General features: G+C 41.1%; 1 long non-coding RNA gene across 1 annotated transcript in view; it reads right to left on the bottom strand.

The window, feature by feature from the left end:
- Window positions 1-806: 806 nt before the first annotated feature.
- The window catches only part of LOC122808852, a 118,562-nt gene continuing 100,323 nt past the window's right edge, over window positions 807-19,045 (bottom strand). Inside the window, exon 3 of the long non-coding RNA XR_006365835.1 lies at window positions 807-1,109. This is a non-coding gene — a long non-coding RNA (uncharacterized LOC122808852). The remainder of the gene's footprint in view (window positions 1,110-19,045) is intronic.

Here is a 19,045-nt window from a genome sequence, read left to right as displayed (position 1 = left end):
CCAAGGCTGTTAAGCAACAGGCACAAAACAGAGAACTATTCCTTGGCTGGACACTGGTCCATCATATAACGTAGAGTGATAGTCTTGCGTCTCACATTGTATGCCTAATCAAAATCACCCATTTTAACTGCACATCTTTGTGCAACAGAAGAAACCAGTAACCTCCCTACCCCTGAACAAAAATCTAGTGATATACGACAGACATACAGATTTCACACACACAAAAAAAAAAAAAAAAAAAAAAAAAAAAAAAAATTAATGTGAGTCACACATTTTACACAAAGACTGACTGACTATCCTCCCAGTTATATGCTACCCCCCCCCAAAAAAAAAAGAAAATAATTTCTCCAGTGTTAAAAGAATGGATGCATTACACATACTTAGTCAAAGTATAACTGAATTAGTCAGGGGGACGATTCAAAGTCAGTATTTCGATAGTCTTGGAGAGACATTTTTCAATTCATCCATTTCCCAATTCTGTTCCGAACAAGAGATGCATGCATCTCAGGACTGAGGATAACTATAGCTGTATAAAAATTTGAATGTACTATAATTATAACCAAGAATGCTTGTAAGTTATAATTACACTTTCTGCAATCACAATTTTTCACCTGGAGTATGTGAAAAAAACTACATATTGGGGAATACTTTTAACCTTCCACTTGTACTAGGTGATGTAGCAGAGCTTTTCTGTCTCCTTGGCTGTAAATTTGGTACAAATCTATGAACCTAAGAAAACTGCAAAGATTTTCTAAAACAAAAATGGACTGAAGTATACAACTCTCAGTTAAGACAAATGCAGTTAGTTAATTTATACAATTTATTTTTATTGTTCAGATTAAAAAAAATACACAAATATTGGCATCATTTTAAGATGATGCACTTTCTCAGCAGATGTAACATATGGTGTATTTTTATCCATATCTGCTCAGTGCCCGACATCATTTAGCCATTCAGCAAGGTTGCTTGGGTATATTCTTAAGAAACAGTACGTAACAGGCATCTAACATGCCCATAATCAAATTGAACATTTCACCAAACTCCACCTTATTGTCCATGTTTGAATCCATATCCTTCAGCATGTTTTGTAGGGTACCTGGAGGTTGAACCTAGGCAAGAAAGACAGTAAGAAATATTGTTAAAGCAGAGCACAGTTAGTTTCAGTATTTACTTCATTCAATAAATTGTCTCAAAAGTACTACTTGGCAATAGATGGAACACAGATATGGTGTGGATAACAAAAACTAAACTGCTCGCCTGTTGGGACAGGAGCAGAGTGCCTCCCCTAATTTGATGAGCATTCTAGGGGTTGGCTGATGTGAGGTAGGATTATGCAACAGAGTTCCAACCATATCCAGATGTCTTGTCTCTACTACAGGTGAGCCTACATGTAGGTCTGTCCCAAGCAGACAATCTTGTGAAAACAAAGGTAGAGACACTGGGGGAGGTGATCACTTGACTGGGTACTGTAACATATGTATTTCTGATTTTCCCCAAAATATGTGAAACACTCTCACAAACAAGGCACACAAAAATTATCCAGCATCCTGCAGTATGGGGATAGTGACCCATAATCATCTAGTCCCTATTAATTCATTATCTCACTAATCAGTTCTTCACAAGACAATTCCTCACAGAGCAGAATTGGCCAAAAAGGATACCATAAGGCAAACAATGTAAGAAGAATGAACCCCACTAGAGGACAGCTGTAGGTTGATAGAGGTCAACACAAATTTAACAGCTGCAAAGATGTACATGAAACCCAAAGCAAGTTAGGTGGTGTAGCAGCCCATCATCACAAAGCCTGCTAAAGGTAAAATATGCAACTATAACCACAAATTGCAGACTTAAAAAAAAAAAAAAAAAATCTGTATTTTAAGTACTAAACAGGAAATCTGATTGACACTATATTCTGGCTGGGCCTTGGTGGTTAATAGCATTACTATGTAGAAGATCTACACTTTAAACAACTAACCAATCTGGAGTAACAAAAATGTAAAGTAACTACTGCTAACTGTCTGCATCTCACCCTAAACTACAGGAAATAAAATTAGACATCATAGTTACACTAACCTCAAGTGTTATCTTAATAACATAGCAGTCTGCATTCCTTCAAAAATGCACAGCACTTAAGAAAAAATACAGTATTCTAGGGGAAAAAAAATGCATGAATTCTATCACCACAGATCCTGAAGTGATACAAGTACAACTGGTAGGCCTAATCAAAGCCAGATCATAGCCAAATGGTGCCCTGGGCAGAGTAATGGATAGAGTAATGGACCAGGATGCACCGTCTCCTCCAACCCCCCCCCCCCAGTCAAACCTGTCAAGTGTGCACACTACTTTCTTCTTTACTTCTACAATGATTACATAAATTTGTATTTAACTTTAACACTATAATTTCAAAAGTTTGTAGCAAACACTGATGGCCATTTGCTAAACAGTGAACCACTGGCAAACTTTGCACTTCAGTGCTTCATCTAAAAACCCAGTTCTTGCTGTTCTTGAATAAAACTTGCATATGTTGCATTAAATAAAGTGATGTGCAGGTGATATTGTAATAACTCCACAAGAAACTAAGAACCATGAAACCACAAGAACCACCAGTGCAGTAAGCAACAAGCCACTTTGGTTCACCAACTAAACTTTGCATTAACACAAGTATAGTAGTTAATGGTATGGCAGTGTTTACACTTTAGTTCTGATGAAGTTCTAAGCAATGTATTTAAAGGAACAAAAGCACTTTACTACACCTCTGTTAATACAGAGTTTAGCTGGTGAACCAAAGTGGCTCATTGCTTACTGCACCAGAGGTTCTTGTTTCATGATATTGCAAGAACATATCCTGAACAAGATCAGATATGCACTATGAAATAGCTGGTACAGGTGCATAGTTAGTAGGCATATAACGGAGACCATAAGGAGCCTAGCCCAAATTCCTAATTGCCCCAAAAGCAGAGTGTGGTTACACGATTTGCTCAATGTCACACAGTATGTAAATGGAGGACAGATTCAAACCCAGCACTTGACAGGAAATTCAACACATGCACAACTTTTAAGCTCAGCATTATTACAAGTTGATAAAATATAAATTCAGTTCATTTATCTGCTACATACTGCTCTGAAGTTACTTCTTGTTTGCACTGCTGCAAGATAGAAGTGTTGTCCTGTTAGGTTTGATTCGCTACTAAAAGAAATTTGCTCTCCATCTCCCATTCGTGTGGAGTTAAATCATGTCCCAGTTCTGTGTTTAATACTGCATGCTATCTTCAGCAAACAGGAATGGTTGCATCTGTACCAAAGTTGCATACCTACTTTTTTTTTGGTGGGGGGGGGGGGGGTTAGGATGCAGTCACCAAGCAGGATTTGGATGGATAGGATAGATAAGTAAAGGAGAAAAGCTGATTTTATTTTTTTAAATTAATTTTTGCAAGGATACCTCCCCACAGCTAGCACTCAGCCCTAAACAACTGTCTAGGTTGCCTTGCACTAGGAACACTGACTTCAAAGTCTCTACCACATCATAGCCAACTACTGCACCCACTTCCACGTTACCTGCAGCCAAAGCTCATCATCAATTAACACACAATAGTATTCCCTTGGGGACTTTCAAGCTATCCTTCCATTAATTTAGAATGTATACCATCACCTATGCACACGGATTCCTAGATTTCATAAAAATAGCTTCTCTGAACTATCCAGTTCAAGTCACAACTAGGGGTTCAAAACTACTGAATCTAGCTTTTACCTACATGAAAGTACAGTTGTGTACACTTACCATAAATGTAAATGTTCAAGTGTATTCACTGCTGCAGTATTAATCCTTGGGTTATCCATGCTGTGGTAGCCCTCAGTTGGTCCAAATACCAGAGTCAAGGTTGTGTGCGTCAGCTGATGTCGCTTGCTGGGCGACTTCAGGTCATCCAAACAAGGAGAGCAGGCAGCACCATTACCTCATTTTTTCTTGCCTTAACCAACCAAAGAAGTCCAATTTTAATAATTGGAAGTAGTCCTGCGGTCAGAGACCCCCATAGAAATGTGTGTGTCTGTAAGGACAACAGATATCAGGGGGAAGGAAGGAGGGAAAGCACAACTGCAGCAGTGAATACACTAACATCTACCTTTATGGTAAGTGTACACAACTGTACTATGTTCTTTGTGTTTCAATGCTGCAGTCTTAACCAATGGGTTGATTCCCAAAGCTGAAAAAAGGGTGGAAGGTTGATAGAAACTTAAGATTGGGTGGGCATGCCCTGCAGAACTGCAGAGGCAAACCCAGTCCTAGTTTTTGAAAATAGATTCAGATGGTAATGTTTGGTGAAGGTGTGGACTGAAGTCCATGTGGCAGCTTCCAGGATGTCCTTGGTCGGTACCCCTCTAAGAAATGCTGTGGAAGTAGAGGTTGCCCTAGTGTAATGGGTTCCGATGGTCCTAGGGGGTGGTTTTCCATGCAAGGAGTAGCAAAATGGATGCAGTGTGCTATTCATTTGGAAATGGTTTGTTTGGATATAGGTTTCCCCTGTGCTCCTGTTTTAAAGCTGACCCAAGAGCTGGTCAGTTTTCCTGAATGTCTTTGTACGATCCAGATAAAATCAGAGTTGCCTGTGCACATCCAAAGAATGTAGTATCCTTTCCCCCTAATTCTGAGGGTTAGGGAAGAAGGTGGGCAAGTGGATGGCCTGGTTTAGGGTAACATCCAAAACCACCTTTGGCATGAAGGAAGGATTGGTTCTCAGGGAGACCCTGTCTGCATGGAAGATGATAAATGGTTCAATGGCCATTAAAGCTTGAAGCTCTGACACTCTTTTGGCTGAAGTAATAGCCAGGAGAAAGGCAGTCTTCCAAGAGTTACTTTAATTTTGAGGATGCTGCAAGGTCGAAGGGAGGCAGAGTAAGCTTTTCTAAAAGCAAAATCTTGAATCTAGAAGCAGAATCTTTTCCATTATCAATTGTATGATTTTTTTGGTGCTGGGCCTTCTGGCTTCTGTGATGATGTCAAGGATTTGTTTACTTAGAATAAGCCATGCTGAGAGTTTTGAGTGTCTGAAGCCCCCCCCCCCCCCAGGATAGCAGGCGAGGAATCAGGTATCTGCCAGGGGGGGCTGCTGAGATTGGCCCAGACAGCACTGGTACCTACTGCTGTGCAGCCTATCTGGGGCAATTAATATTGCTCTTGGTTTTTCCTCCCTTATCTTTATTAATACTTTTGGAATGAGAGGAAGAGGTGGGAATGCATACACAGAGGGTATTCCAAGGGAAGGTCAGGGCATCGACCTTCCAGGCCAGGTGATGGTACTCCCTGGTGCAGAATGTCTGTACTTGGTGATTTAGATGAGAGGCAGAGGTCCACCTGGGGGGGGGGTCCCCCATGTGTGGGTAATTTGCAGAAAAATGTCTGTACTTGCCATTCATGCAGATCCAGCAGGTTTCTGCTTAGGTGGTCTGCTAGGCTGTTGTTGATGTCCACTAGGTATTGGACTACAAGATGTAGTCCCATGGATGAGGCAGTTAGCCACAGGTTCATGGCTAGTCTGCACAGGGGATAAGATTGAGTCCCTTCCTGTTTGTTAATGTACTACAGGACTGTGGTCTCTGTTTTTATGAGGAGAACCCCTGGTTTTGAGGTAGGGTTTGAAGGATGTCAGACCTTTGCACTGCTATCATTTCCTTTTGGTTGATGTGCAAGGGTAGTTTGCGTATCCCACAGACCTTGGGCGCATCTGCCTTCTAGGTAAGCACCCCAGGCTATGTCCAAAGCATCTGTAGTTATGGTCTGTTCTGATGGACAGAGGGTGAATGGAAGTCCCTTGTTCAGAACACAGGCCTGATCTTATGCAAGAGATCACAGGCAGGGAAGTGCCCTGAGGTTGTGAGTGTTGACACCACAGGTTCTTTAGGTACCACTGAATTTTCCTCATGTGCAGTCTGGGCAGAGGTACCAGGAGGATGCAGGAGGCCATCTACTCTAGAGCTTGCAGGAATTTCCTGGCAGAAATCTGGGTTTGGGAGGCCAAAGTAGTGAAGTATTTTGGTAGGAAGCTTGGCCTTTCTGTCCCCAGAAAGGCCATTTTCTGTTCTGTGTCCAGTAAGGCTCCCAGAAATAGGATTTTCCTGGTAGGAGAGACAGTTTCGGATTTCCTTTCATTAATAGTGAACCCCAGAGGTGTGTAGGGTTTTACAAATGAAGTGCTGCAGGAGTATTTCCTTGCAGTCTGCCTGGATGAGACAGTCGTCCAGGTAAGGGTAAATATGTACATTGTTTTGCCTGCAGAAGGCAATGGCAGTAGCTAGACATTTGGTGAATACCCTAGAAGCAGTAGATAAGCCAAAGGGCAAAGCAGAGAAGTGAAAGTGTAATGATCCTGCTCTGAAGTGCAGGAATTTATTGCAGGATTCCCTTATTGGGATGTGCAGGTAAGCATCATTTTAGGTCTAAGGCGACCATTCAAGCTTTGTTTGGCAGCACTGGTAGGAGCTGTTGTAAGGTAAGCAGTTTGAATTTTGGGATTACCAGGAGGGTATTGAGAAAGGATAGGTCCAGAATGGGACACCTCTTTCTTGGGAACAAGAATAGTCTGGAATAGAATCCTTTGCAACTTGTTCTGGAGGTACAGGTTCTACTGCCCCTAGGGATTAGGTTTTGCACTTGTTTCAGTGCTTCTGCCTACTGGTTTGGAGGTAGGTCTGGGTACCCTCTTGGCGGTGGTAGTTCTTGGAAATTAAATTTGTACCCCTGAGCAATGATTTTTAAAACCCATTGATCTTTTGTTATAGAGTTACAATTTTCTCTGCATAGAGATAGCCTTCCTCCTAGCTTTTGGTGTGGTGAAGGCATGGGAAAGGTGGTCATTGAGAGTTTTTTTTTTCCATACAGGGTTGCTTTTGAATTCCCTGCTCTAGTGTTTTTTTTTTGGGGGGGGGCACTGTTTAGTTCTTTGCTGGCCCAGAGATGGCCAGAGGCCTATTCTAAGGTAGGTCCAGAAAGTCTTTTCTTGAATTGAGGGAAGGGAAATCCATTGATTCCCTTCGGAAGTGTTCCCTGAGGTGTGGAGGGTTTCCCCAAGTCCTCTGGAGGTGATGCAGAAGGAATTGATTCTTCTGCATCAGAGTCTTCATAGGCAGTAAGAGGATTTTCCTCTTCAAAAACAGAGGAGTCAGATCCCTCAGTCTAAATCCGAATGGATGTCTGGAGAAGGTTCCCCTCTCCTTTTGGCTGGAGAGGCCCGATTACCTCGGATGAAAGTGATGAGATCCTTCACCATTTTAAGCATGCTAGTTTGAGGAGGGGGAGTTGTAGTGGAATGGAGACTTTTTGCTGTTTTCCTAGGATTAGCTCTTAAGAGCTTCCCTCGGTGCTGTTGGTGTGTTAATTGGAAGAGAGGGTGAAGGCCTTGCAGTGAAATCGGAAGTGCGACTGGTGTCCTCAGAAGCCAGTGCCTGCTTTGCAGCTCTGGATCCAACCAAGGCAGAGACAGCCGAAGGCTCATTAGATGCAGACATGTTCAGCATACAGTACTCCGAAAGGGTCTCAGTAGAGGCCTGCAAAGTAATTGAGTCGGGCATCAGGGGCTGCAAAAGCACCTCACTGAATTCTGAAGTGATGACCCATTTAGTGGTGGTGTCATCACAAGGCTTGGCCTTATGCAGTCTGTCTCTATTCTGATCTTTAGGTTTTTTTTGGAAGATCTGCAGTTACTGAAGGATGCCATATCGGTAATCAGAGATGGAAGACAAAAATAACTGGCTACAAACAATGCTTTATTACAAATAGTTCTAGTGTTAAAGAGGGCACAGAACCGACATTGGGGTACTTCGTGATCTGGGCCTAAGCAAGTGATGCAATAAGAATGGAAGTCTCTGTGGTATTTGCTTTTTTGGACATCGGTCAGGCAAGACAAGGATCCCCAATGGGGTACTTAGTTGACATTTTCACCTAAAGTTAAAAATCTGGAAACGGCCGACTGGCACGGTTGTGAATTGCTTCTGCTACAGGCTCCACGGCAAGAAAGACTGAAGTAATGGCATTGCCTGCTCTCCTTTATAGCTCAGATGACCTGACATCACCCAACAAGTGACAGCAGCCGATGTAAAAAATCTTGACTCTGGTAATCAGACAGACTACAAAATCTTGACTCTGGTATTTGGACCGACTGAGGGCTACCACAGAATGGACTGGTTAATACTGCAGCAGTGCAACACGAAGAACATCCACACTATCCTCTACACTTGTAGTTGCCCCATCATTCCTGGTCAAAATCTGATCACAACACCATCTTATTAGCATGTCTATCCTCCCACCTCACCATCAATCACCTCAGAGAAGGTCCTGAAGGTTCTTTCCATAGCTGAAAACATTGGCTCCATAGGTCCAGACAGTGTGCCAGGCTGCCTCTCACCAGTGCCAATACAGTAGACTTGCTAATGAACCTACTCAGTCTCTGGTTCCATGTTTGGTTCATATTGGAGATCTGGAGAACTACTGTAGTCATTCTACTCCAGAAAGGATCCCGATTACAGACCTTGGAAACTAAACTACAATCTGCCTGGCCTTATCTACATCAGGAGTCTATAATCCCTTAATCCAAAGCAGTTTGGGTTTGTTAAAGGGAGATACCCAAAGAAATTCACCAGTTTTAGGAGGCAGTTAAGTCACTGATGCATTAAATTACACACAAATCAGTTTACTCTGCATAAACAGACATGGCCACAATCTCAATACTATTGGCAGATTCTGGATTTATTGACCAGTTAATCAAATATAAACCCTTACGTTATCTGCTGGATAGAAAACTGGCTTACTGACAGAACATAGTACATCAGTGTTGGGGGCACACAAACAAGGTAGTCATCAACAGTGCTCCTCAGAGTTCAGTTCTGGGGCCCCTTCTCTTCATAATCTACTCTCTGATGTTAAGGACCTGTGGTTGCCCAAATATGCAGAGGACTGAAACTAATTCTCTAGGAAGGCCTAGGATATACAAACAAGTTGTGCCTGGACCTTGTCCTTAGACTAAATACCAAGAAAGGTCATATTGTGTAAATTCACAAACATGGGTACTCAATGCATCTACTACACAAATTACACACCTGAAAAGCTGATACCATAATAGACTTTAATGCCCTTTTGATGATTACTTGACTAAACAATTCAACTTGAAAGTGTGCAGTAATTCAACAGGATCAAGGACAGTCTTCCTTGTTCTAAACAGATTCACTTTTCTAGAGACTGTTGGGTGGAACCACTGTCTAGTCTACAAAGTCTTGAAAGATCAAGCTGTACATGACCTACACATCTGCAAAACAAAACATCAGAAATACTCAAAGGAAACAAAACTTCCACTGCAGCAAAAAAAGAACCTGCTGGCAAGATGGACATCTTTCAAAACAAACCCTCTCTTATAGGAGAGAACCCCCTTAGCTATAAATCAAAGTAGCATCCTGACCTTTTCATGTATAACCTGGATGAATAGATTGAGAACGATCACCCTCAAACCCTCATAGTAAGGGGATAAAGTGAGACAGTACATTGCAATATGATGGCAAACTGACCTTGTGGCTGGATTACAAAGATACAAGATCAACAGTCTCATATAAACAGGAAGCAGTTCATTAAAAGCTTGTAGCATCAGTCCTCTGTCAAATGCCAGACCTACTCCAACTGCTGACCCTGACACTTTAAAGAGCAGAGTTGCCAAAGTCTTAGGCCATCTGTACAACATGGTTTTCCAGTAAACAGTGCATTGAAATCCCAGCTGTAGTACAACTTTCCTTTCAAGGGCAGCTAGCCCTTTACAGCAATGTGCTCCCAAAAGATTTACCACTTTCCGCAACATCTGCTACTCAACTGTGTCAGAGAAGGGTATGGTTGGTCAACATCACAGCAACCCAAATAAAATGTTAAAGAACTAAACAAGTGTCTGGACTGGATACCCTAGCAACTACAAAATGGGTGACCTGTACATTCACCACTGACTGGAGAACAGGGTGTTAGTGCACAAGTAATGCCCATTTAAAAGTCCACCACTTCACAGCAGAATATTAAGCTGCCATGAAGCTCAGGATTGTAACAGATACAAAAGCTGCCACTGCCATTAATTTACACTAACTAAGCACCACTTCTGCTGTCTAGCATGTGTAAAAATTAAAAACAAACTGTGTGAATGAAATAGTATCTGTGTAAAAATTAAAAACAAACTGTGTGAATGAAATAGTATCTGTGCAGGAAAATGAGTGAGAGATTGAATGAAACACTGTTAAGCAGTGTTTTTGCTGTTCAGTGAGTGCAAAATTAGAACAAATGAATGCTTCTGGCTACACATTACATCCAAAATACAAGTTTAACTATTTATTTAAACTACTTCCTCCAATAACAGCTATATACACTACAGCAAGTCAACTATTTTCACATAAATATATAAATAAAAACACACATACAAAACAATTTGCAGATAGCCCATTCTCAAAGCACAATAATACTCTCCAGGATGTGTGTTGGTGTAAATAACCCTTCTAGAGGGAATAGAGGACCACCACCTCAAAACACCTGTGGGCAGGTGTTTTCCACAATATATACCCAAGTCGGGTATCATTGCTTATGTACAGTCCTCCGTATAGGAGTTCAGCATGTGGGCATTAGAAAAAAATATTTAACTTACTTGTTCCAGGCTTTTCCTTTTAAAAAGGTCCAGCTCAAAGTTTTGTTTAGTGTGTAAAGTGTATCAAGTCGGGAGGCTGGCTTGAAAGGCAGCATCAATCCTTTCAGACGCATAGTAAATTTATTTTTATTTATTGTACATTTGTTGACCGGGCTAGTCTAACTGGATATATGTCCATTTTCAGTAGAGGCCCGGGGAGAAAAGCTCCAAGCATGCTAAGTGACAAAGTTTACAACATATAAAAAGACACGTAAAATCACAGTACAGGGGCAACATTGGTCAAAAGAAAAATTTACTAAACACAACAGTAAGTTTGAGCAAGACCCAATTAGGAGAGAAAACCCTTTTATTTTATCCTCATATTATGAAGGAAAGTGTAGTGACTAGAATTAGAGGCATAGGGTAGAGCAGTAGAGAACGGGGTGAGAGCAGGAAGGGGAAAGATATATCAGTCTGGATTCGCACATGGACAAAGCCAGTGAGTTTTAAAATGTTCTTTAAGATGTTTTTTAAATAGAGAAGTAGAAGCAAGGGTTGATATTTCAGAAGGAAGCCGATTCCAGTTTTTACCTGCTGTGGTCGAGAAAAGTGAGTCACCAGCTTTGTTCTTAGATTTAATAGAGGAAACTAGGAGCTTATTAGCAGAGCATAGTGTAGCCAGATTTTTGTATGGAGTAATCATATTAGTGAGGATAGGGGTGTTGTTGGGGTGGTATAGGATCTTTTGGGTGACAAGTAATTGTTGACAAAGTATATGGTTCTGTAATTCTAGCCATCCCAGTTGTTTGAGTTTGAGGCAGTGGTGAAGGGGGAGCAAGTGATGAATCTAGCTATGCTATTATAATAGGTGGAAAGTTTGGAGAGTTTGTTTTTAGATGGGTCTGGCAATAGCTTTTCTGGCAGAAGGGTTAAGGAAGGGTTTAATTCTATAGAGGGTACCAAGTTTTTTATTAAACAGACTTTATATAGTGGAGTTAATGTGGTTATCGTAGTTGGGGCGATTATCAATTGTTACACCTAGTAGGCGGGTTGTAGTATCTGGGGTTATGTTGGTAGCATTGTTAGAGGTTATTGAGAAGAATGGATGAGGTGATTTATGAGTTGGAGTAAAAAGCAGTAATTTTGTTTTTTGGGGATTTAGGAGGAGGCAGTGTTGCATAAACCAATTTTCAACATTATGGAAAACAGTTTGGGTGAGGGACTGGAGAGAGGCTATGTTCTTAGCTGTACAGATTAGAGTAGAGTCCTCTGCATATTGAATGCAGGTGGCTTGTGGAATGTTTATGTATAGATTAATAATGAAGGAAAAAAGAAGGGGACCTAAGATAGAGCCTTGGGGTACTCAATATTTACTGGAAGTAATGTAGACAGATGGTTATCCCAAAATACTGCTTGGTTTTCCATATATGACCTAAACCATTGTAAAGCTTGTGGATCGAGTGAATTAGCTTTTAGTTTGTCTAGAAGTAAGTTATGGTTAACCATATCAAAGGCTTTTGACAGGTCAATAAATAGCACAGAGGAAAAAGAATTATTGTCACGATTTTTGTTTAGAGTCGGTGAAGGATAGCAGGGCAGTAGTTGTATAATGGAATGGCCTGAAGCCATGTTGGCAGTTTGCCAGTAGATTATTTTGTAGAAGGTGGTTTAAGTAGTAGTTTGTGGATACATTTTTCCATTATCTTAGCTACTGGGGAAAGTAAGGCAATAGGCCAAAAGTTAGAAAGCTCAATAGATGATCCACCTTTATGTAGAGGGATGATGTGGGACACTTTCCATATGGTAGGGATTTTGCCTTCTGAGATAGTTCTATTAATAAGGATAGAGATGGGATAGGCTATGGCTTTTGCGACAATTTGTAGATATTCAGCTGGGAGATGGTCAGCCGAAGGGGTACAAGGTTTCAATTTTTGAAGGAGCTTACATATGAGAGATGTAGGTACAGGTTGTATTTGAAAGGTAGGAGATGAAGTCTTAGAGGTATTTAGTGGGGAAGCAGTAACAGGAGGTAACTAATTGGCTAGGGTTAGAATGGCTTCTGTAAAATAGTTATTAAAGAAATCTGGTTGGAGTTATTTTGGTTGAATCCTGCAGGGGCAGGAGTAGCAGAGTGGCCTGACTGAAGAAGTTTATCCCTGACCAAAATTTTTGTGGAGTTTGTGGACTGGTTTATTGGAAGTGAAGGTAGAAGTCTTTTTTGTCTCCAAGAATATCTTTCTTGGTGGCATTTCTTAATTATTTAAAGTGGATGGGATCTGATGGACATTTGGTGGATCTCCATTTAGCCCAGATTTTATTTCTGAGGAGCATCTTTTGCCTAGTTTCATGAGCCATGGGGCAGACTTGGTTCTTATTCTAGAAGAGCGATAAGGTACATGGTAATCTAGGAGTTGAAGAAATTTGGTGTTAAAAGTAGGTCACTGCTTCATCAAGTTCAAGATGAGTCATTGGTGACCAGTCACATGCTTGTACTTCGGAAGTTGTCTGGATTAAAGACATTTTTTTTAGAACGGGAGGTTTTGAAATTATTAGTAGTTGGGATATGGACTTTGCCTAATAATGTAGGTAAGCATATGGTCGCTGATATCGTCAGGAAGGGTTCCTGGTGTAGAAGTTTCAGGGTGGCTATTAATAAGGATCCAGTCAAGTGTGGTTTCCTTACTGCTAGGTTTGTGGATTCTACTAGGAGTGGTTATTATTTGTGAGAATCCAAAGAGATTTATGTGATTAGTAGGGTTAGGGGAACTGCAGGTGGACCAGTTGATGTTAAAGTCACCCAAGTACAATGGTCTCCTGGGGTAGTTGGGTAGAGAGGTAACCAAGCAAATTTTCAAGAGTGTTGGTATTGTTACCAGGGGGGAAGATGCATGCAAATTAGATGGATAGATTTGGAGTTGTTGATATGGAGTTTGGCAGTCAGGGTTTCAGACTTTGTATCTAATGATGGGAGCACATTAAAAGGGGGAAGTTTGGAGATTAGATTTAGAGAGAATGGCTATACCTCCACCTTTTTTGGTTTTACGGTCACATCTAAGGATATTATAGCCAGGAGGGGTCATTTCCTGGTCCAGAGCAGATGGTTTTAGCCAAGTCTCTGTAAGGCAGAGAATATCAAATGAGTGCACTTCTAGGAGTGCATGCAAGTGGGAAATGTTATTGTTTATACTTTTGAATGTTAAGGTGAGCTATCAGGAGGGAATTAGGTGGTTTAGTTAGTGCAGAGATCACAGGCAATGTTAAATTGTCTAGGTAGTTGGTATAGTCAGTATTGGGGCCAGGGTTTGGATGAATATCACTGTCTAGGAGGGGGTGTTGCTGAGGACATTGTAGAAATTTAAGGATTTTGTAGAAATTAAAATTATTTTTTGGTAGTGAAGTAGGTAACATGGGTTTCTCTGATATTTTGGTAGTACATAGTTAGAGGTACAGGTTAGGTTACTGTGGCTAAGGGAGTAGATGAAAGAAGATGGTAAAGTTTGCTGGAAGTGATGGTTTTGTTCAGGAAGAGAAAGATTTTCCAAGAAGGTTAGAGAGTAAGGTATTTTAAGAGAGGCTATTGTGGTAGTTAAGAGTAGTATGTTTGTGAAAATAGTTGTGTGTGTTGGGGCCATTGTAATAAGTAGAAATGAGGTAGGAGTAATTTGTGCGAGTAGGTAAAGCAGAAAAAAGGAGACAGAGTGCTGAAAGAGATTGAGCAGGGTTAAATTATGCAAATAGGAAATTAGTGGAGGTTGTATAGGAGTTGATTTGGGAAGTAGTCAGTGCAGTAAATGGTAAGGAAAAGTGAGTAGCCCAAAGATAGTTAATTATTACTAATAAGGAATGAAAGAGGTAGGGAAGTGGCTTAGTGATGAGGATAGTGATAGGATGAGAAAAGGGTGTGTGTGGTTAGTGAAGTATAAGTTTAGGACCACTGGGGTGGGTGGGAATTGGGGGTAGGGTAGCGGAGTGAGCCTGCAGGGCAGACAATCAGTGGAATACTGACTATTAGAGGTAAGTTAAGGAGGAGGTAGATAAGGAGGTGATCACTTAACTACCCTACCTACTCTGACCAGTAGTTAACCTGAGTGTAGTGAATATGGAAGGTTAAAATGGGTCTACAATGAAATAAGTAGTGTAAAATGAGATCCTAAGTATGTCTAGTGTGAGTCAGTAGGAAAGATAGAGGGGGAAAGGGTGCCATCTAGTGGGCAAAAGCTATACAGCAGCAGTGGTACAAGGAAGGAAAGGAGTAGAACTGGTAAGTAAAGGAGAAGATTAGTGAAACCAAGAAGGGAAAATGGGAGGAGGTAAAGAGAAAAGGTGTAAGGCTGCTGGCTGTCCTGGCAGGGAAGGATAATAATTATATATACATTAGACAAAGTTACATTAGTATCTGGCAGATAACATACTTTCTTGCTTCCTTGAGGGGGTAAGTTCAGGGAGAGGTAAGCTTCTATTCCTTGATGGGAAGAGACAGCAGGTGCAAGTTTTAAAATAGAGAGAGTGTTCAGGTTGTCAGGTAGGGCAGGGTTCTTAATTCTAATGCAGGACAGGCTGTTTGCAAGGAGTGAGTATGGACAGTGGAGCACCCGGGATGCACAGCAGCCAAGAGCTAGTCTAGGAATCAAAGATGGTGAATGATTTTTCAATTTGAGGTTGTGTGTAGAGTTCCAGTTATAAAACTGTAAACACACTTCTTGAAACAATGATTTGAAACTGAAAGGGGTGTGTAGGGTGCTTGAACCCTTTCAAAATACTTAGATCAAGCTGTTCCATTACTTTGTATACAATGGGCAGCTTTCACTGTGCCACATTTGTGCTGCATTAATTTGAGAAAACAGATGTCAATTCCTCATACAGAATCAAAGAAACTGAAACCAGACAAAGGAGGACTTCAGTATAGAATGCACCTTAGTTTCCTCATGCTCTGGGATGTTGCCAAATAAAACATTTTAAAGCTATCCATTAGTGCTCAGTTCTAAAAAAAGAATTAAGACCAAATAGCTGCTGTTCACATATTTGCATTATAAATGCAGTAATAATTTCAACTACATAATTGACTGCTCAACTGCATTCTACCACACCATCTCAACTAGAGGAAAGCAGCAGAGAACTGCGAATTAGCACAAATATTTGGACAGTTGCTCTGCAGGAAACAATTCTTGTACAAGCCTGATGTGCTCATGGATAAGGCAAAAGAGGTGGACTGCACAAGACATGCCTTCCTGCAATCAGCCTAATTTGTACAAGCCTGATGTGCTCATGGATAAGGCAAAAGAGGTGGACTGCACAAGACATGCCTTCCTGCAATCAGCCTAAGCACTGAAATGGGATGAGACAATGCAGCATTTGCCATAGTAATGTAAATAGTGAAGCCAATCGCAGAGAGCAGAAGCAATGTTGAAGGAGTAGAACAAACCTACCCCCAAATCACTACACTGTTTTGAACATGACAGGCCAGGAGTATCCCCCATTACTTACACAAAAATAAATCTAACCTTATATTGGAAGGCTATTAATCGTATCTGGAAAGAACGATGCTAAGGAGGTACTGGTGGTGTATTTCTTAGCTAAAAGAAAAAACATTATTTCCATGGGTCCTGACAATATCCCTGGATGCCTCCTGAAAGTCTAAATCCCACTTAGCAAAATCCCTCCAACTCTTCAGACAGAGACGCTCCACTGGTTTTGGACCCAAGAAGTGGTGAATGGGAAGTTGTGGTACCCTTGCTTAAAGGTGGTCCCTCTACTCACCCTGGAAATTACAAGTCCATGAGTCTCACTGGTATTATTTGCAAGGCTTTGGAATGTACTATAGCTAAACAAATGAACCATGATACAGGTGACCTTGTACACTGGATATGCCTCAGTTCTGTTTTGAAAAAAGGGCAGATCATGCTGGCTCAACCTGGCAGAGTTATTTGAAGGAATTACTGAAGCAATGGATAAGGGACATATGATCCCTACTACTCATCTAGGCATTAGCAAGACCTTTGACTACCCCCATGCAGGGATTATTGAAACTGTCCCAGCTCAACATTAATCCATACATAGTTCACTGGACTGTTATTTGGCCATCCGGCAGAAGCCTTACCATTAAGGGTCAGTATTTGCTCTAGACAGAAAAATAAGGTGATCCACAATGATCCATTCTAGGTTCACTACTCTTCAGTATACATTTGTGAGAAAAGCCAGTACTAAGGGACTGCCCTATCCTAGCTTCATTGCCAATTGCAAAACAGGGTCAGTTATCAAATCCCATTCAGATAGTTAAATTCTGCAGCAAGGACTGGGGTCAAATGAATGCTTTATATATTAATTATAGGCTTACCCTAACACCAAGAAATGCAACATACTTTGCTTCTGTGAACCTAGTTTCACTACTGCTCATCCTATAGCTAGCCTTCCATTGGGCTTTGGTATATGTTAAGACTCTCTTGACCAGCATGTGATGGGGGCAGGGAATCCTTAAAACCTTATAAAAGCTCATCTTTCATGGCATCACCTCAAGGTTGCAAGTAGTAGTCACACTTTATATTCAATAATAGGGCTAATAAAGGATGAATAATGCACCCTTCAGCATGCATCTCAAGCAACTAATTCAACTAGAGAGATCTCATTGCTTCCTCTCCAAAAAGATCTCAGGTCTCAGCACCCTTAGCTTCTCTGACAGACTAACCCAGAGTACAGCAAAAGCTCTGAAGACTTTATTTCTGCCAGGTTTTCCATGTTAGTAATGACCTAGAACTATTTGAACAGTTTCACTTAACTAGAACAAGTGGTGATGAAACACCCATTCTAGAGATCTAAACCTACACCATCACATGCAGCAAGACCAGATGGACTGACAAGATACCCAACCTGATGCATACCCACTTCTGGAATAGACTGTCCTTACCTACTGTCCTTACCTATCTAGCAAAGTACTTCCCTAGCAACCTTTAAAATCAGTCTGGATGACCTGATGGGTGATTACAAATTTTCACCAGGAATATGTTAAGTCAGTCTACTTAATGGGGTAAGGGGAATGTTAGCTTCACATCAGTACTGGGTGACTTGGCTAAGCTTGGTAGTCTAGCTTGGTGCTTTAAGCCTTGTAAAAATCTATGAATATGAAACATGTCCCACAATGGCCTTGATGCTATAATCCAAATGTTGACTTGCAGGACTGACACAGAAGTTGTACTGTATCTCCAATCACAATGCTCAGTAAAGCTGACCTCTGTGATAAGCATTCTGTAGCTGAAGGATCACAAAAATACACCCTGATGCATGCAGACATTTATGCTAGAAGACCATGCATTTAAAGCTGGGCAAGATCCATGAAAGCAGGCATATGATTAAGGAAAGCGGCATCATCTCCATGATGATAGTCACCTCTAAAAAGTGAATTTCAGATACTTACAAGCATCAGATTTCTACTTAATAGATAGGACCTATACAATACAAAGTCTGTTTAGGCAGGCAGCTCTAAATCATCCATGTCAAGGCAAACAAGGATTTTTCATTTATACAATCATATTGTGAAAGGTACTTCTTGAATTGCCTTTCCTATATGTATTGACACCATAGGGATAGAACAGCCAAAGAGGTGTTTCAGATTAATTTCTGAGGGAATTGCGATGAAGCCTGCAAGGTGAGACATCTTTGGGATGGAGAAAAAAAAAAAAACACATCTCTTATTACCAACAAATAATTTGGTGGCAGGTGCAGTCCTGAGCTTTTCTCATAATTATGGAACATCTCTTCCAGCTCCCACTTTTCTTTATGAGAGGAGCTGTGCTGGCCTAACAAAGTCATCATCATCATCTAGCCATCCAAACTAGCATGACATGTCAATCTCAAATTTAGTGTTACTCCAAATTCCCAGCTTCTTTTCATGTACACCCAATGTCTTCTTAAGATGCGCCACACGTACAGCTATTTCTGGTCTCAAACAGGGGTGAAGCCTAAACTTTGGCAGAACTGACCAATGTTTAAGTAAGCAGCCCAGATGCTGGGTGGAGGTGGCACACAGCTGAAGAGGGGTTCCAATGACTAGGTTGCCCCTCATGAGAGAAGGGGAAAAAAAAGGGAGAGCAGGTTGTTCCAGACAGGACCCACTGAACTGTATTTACTTTACACGGTGTTCCACTTACAAGTGGGTGTGGGTGTCATGTGTGGAAATATTCATGTACTGATAAATTAAAGTGCATAAAACAAAAAGACCCAACCCTCACAAAGATCAACACCAGACTCACCCTCTCAGGGGAACAAATGGATCAGTGACCTTTTACCTATGGAAGGAAAGAAACTGAGGGGGAGGAGGAAGAGCATAAAAAATAGCATCACAGACTAAATGAAAGCAGCTCATATTCCTAAAGCTGCTAGGAGTGATACAAGCAGAACAAGCACACACAACAGCAGAG

This window comes from Protopterus annectens, chromosome 8.part0 (assembly GCF_019279795.1).
Source record: "Protopterus annectens isolate FY-2018-M chromosome 8.part0, PAN1.0, whole genome shotgun sequence".
Classification (NCBI taxonomy): domain Eukaryota; kingdom Metazoa; phylum Chordata; order Ceratodontiformes; family Protopteridae; genus Protopterus; species Protopterus annectens.
Note: the sequence above shows the minus strand (reverse complement) of the source record. Positions and strands in the feature narration are given on the sequence as shown.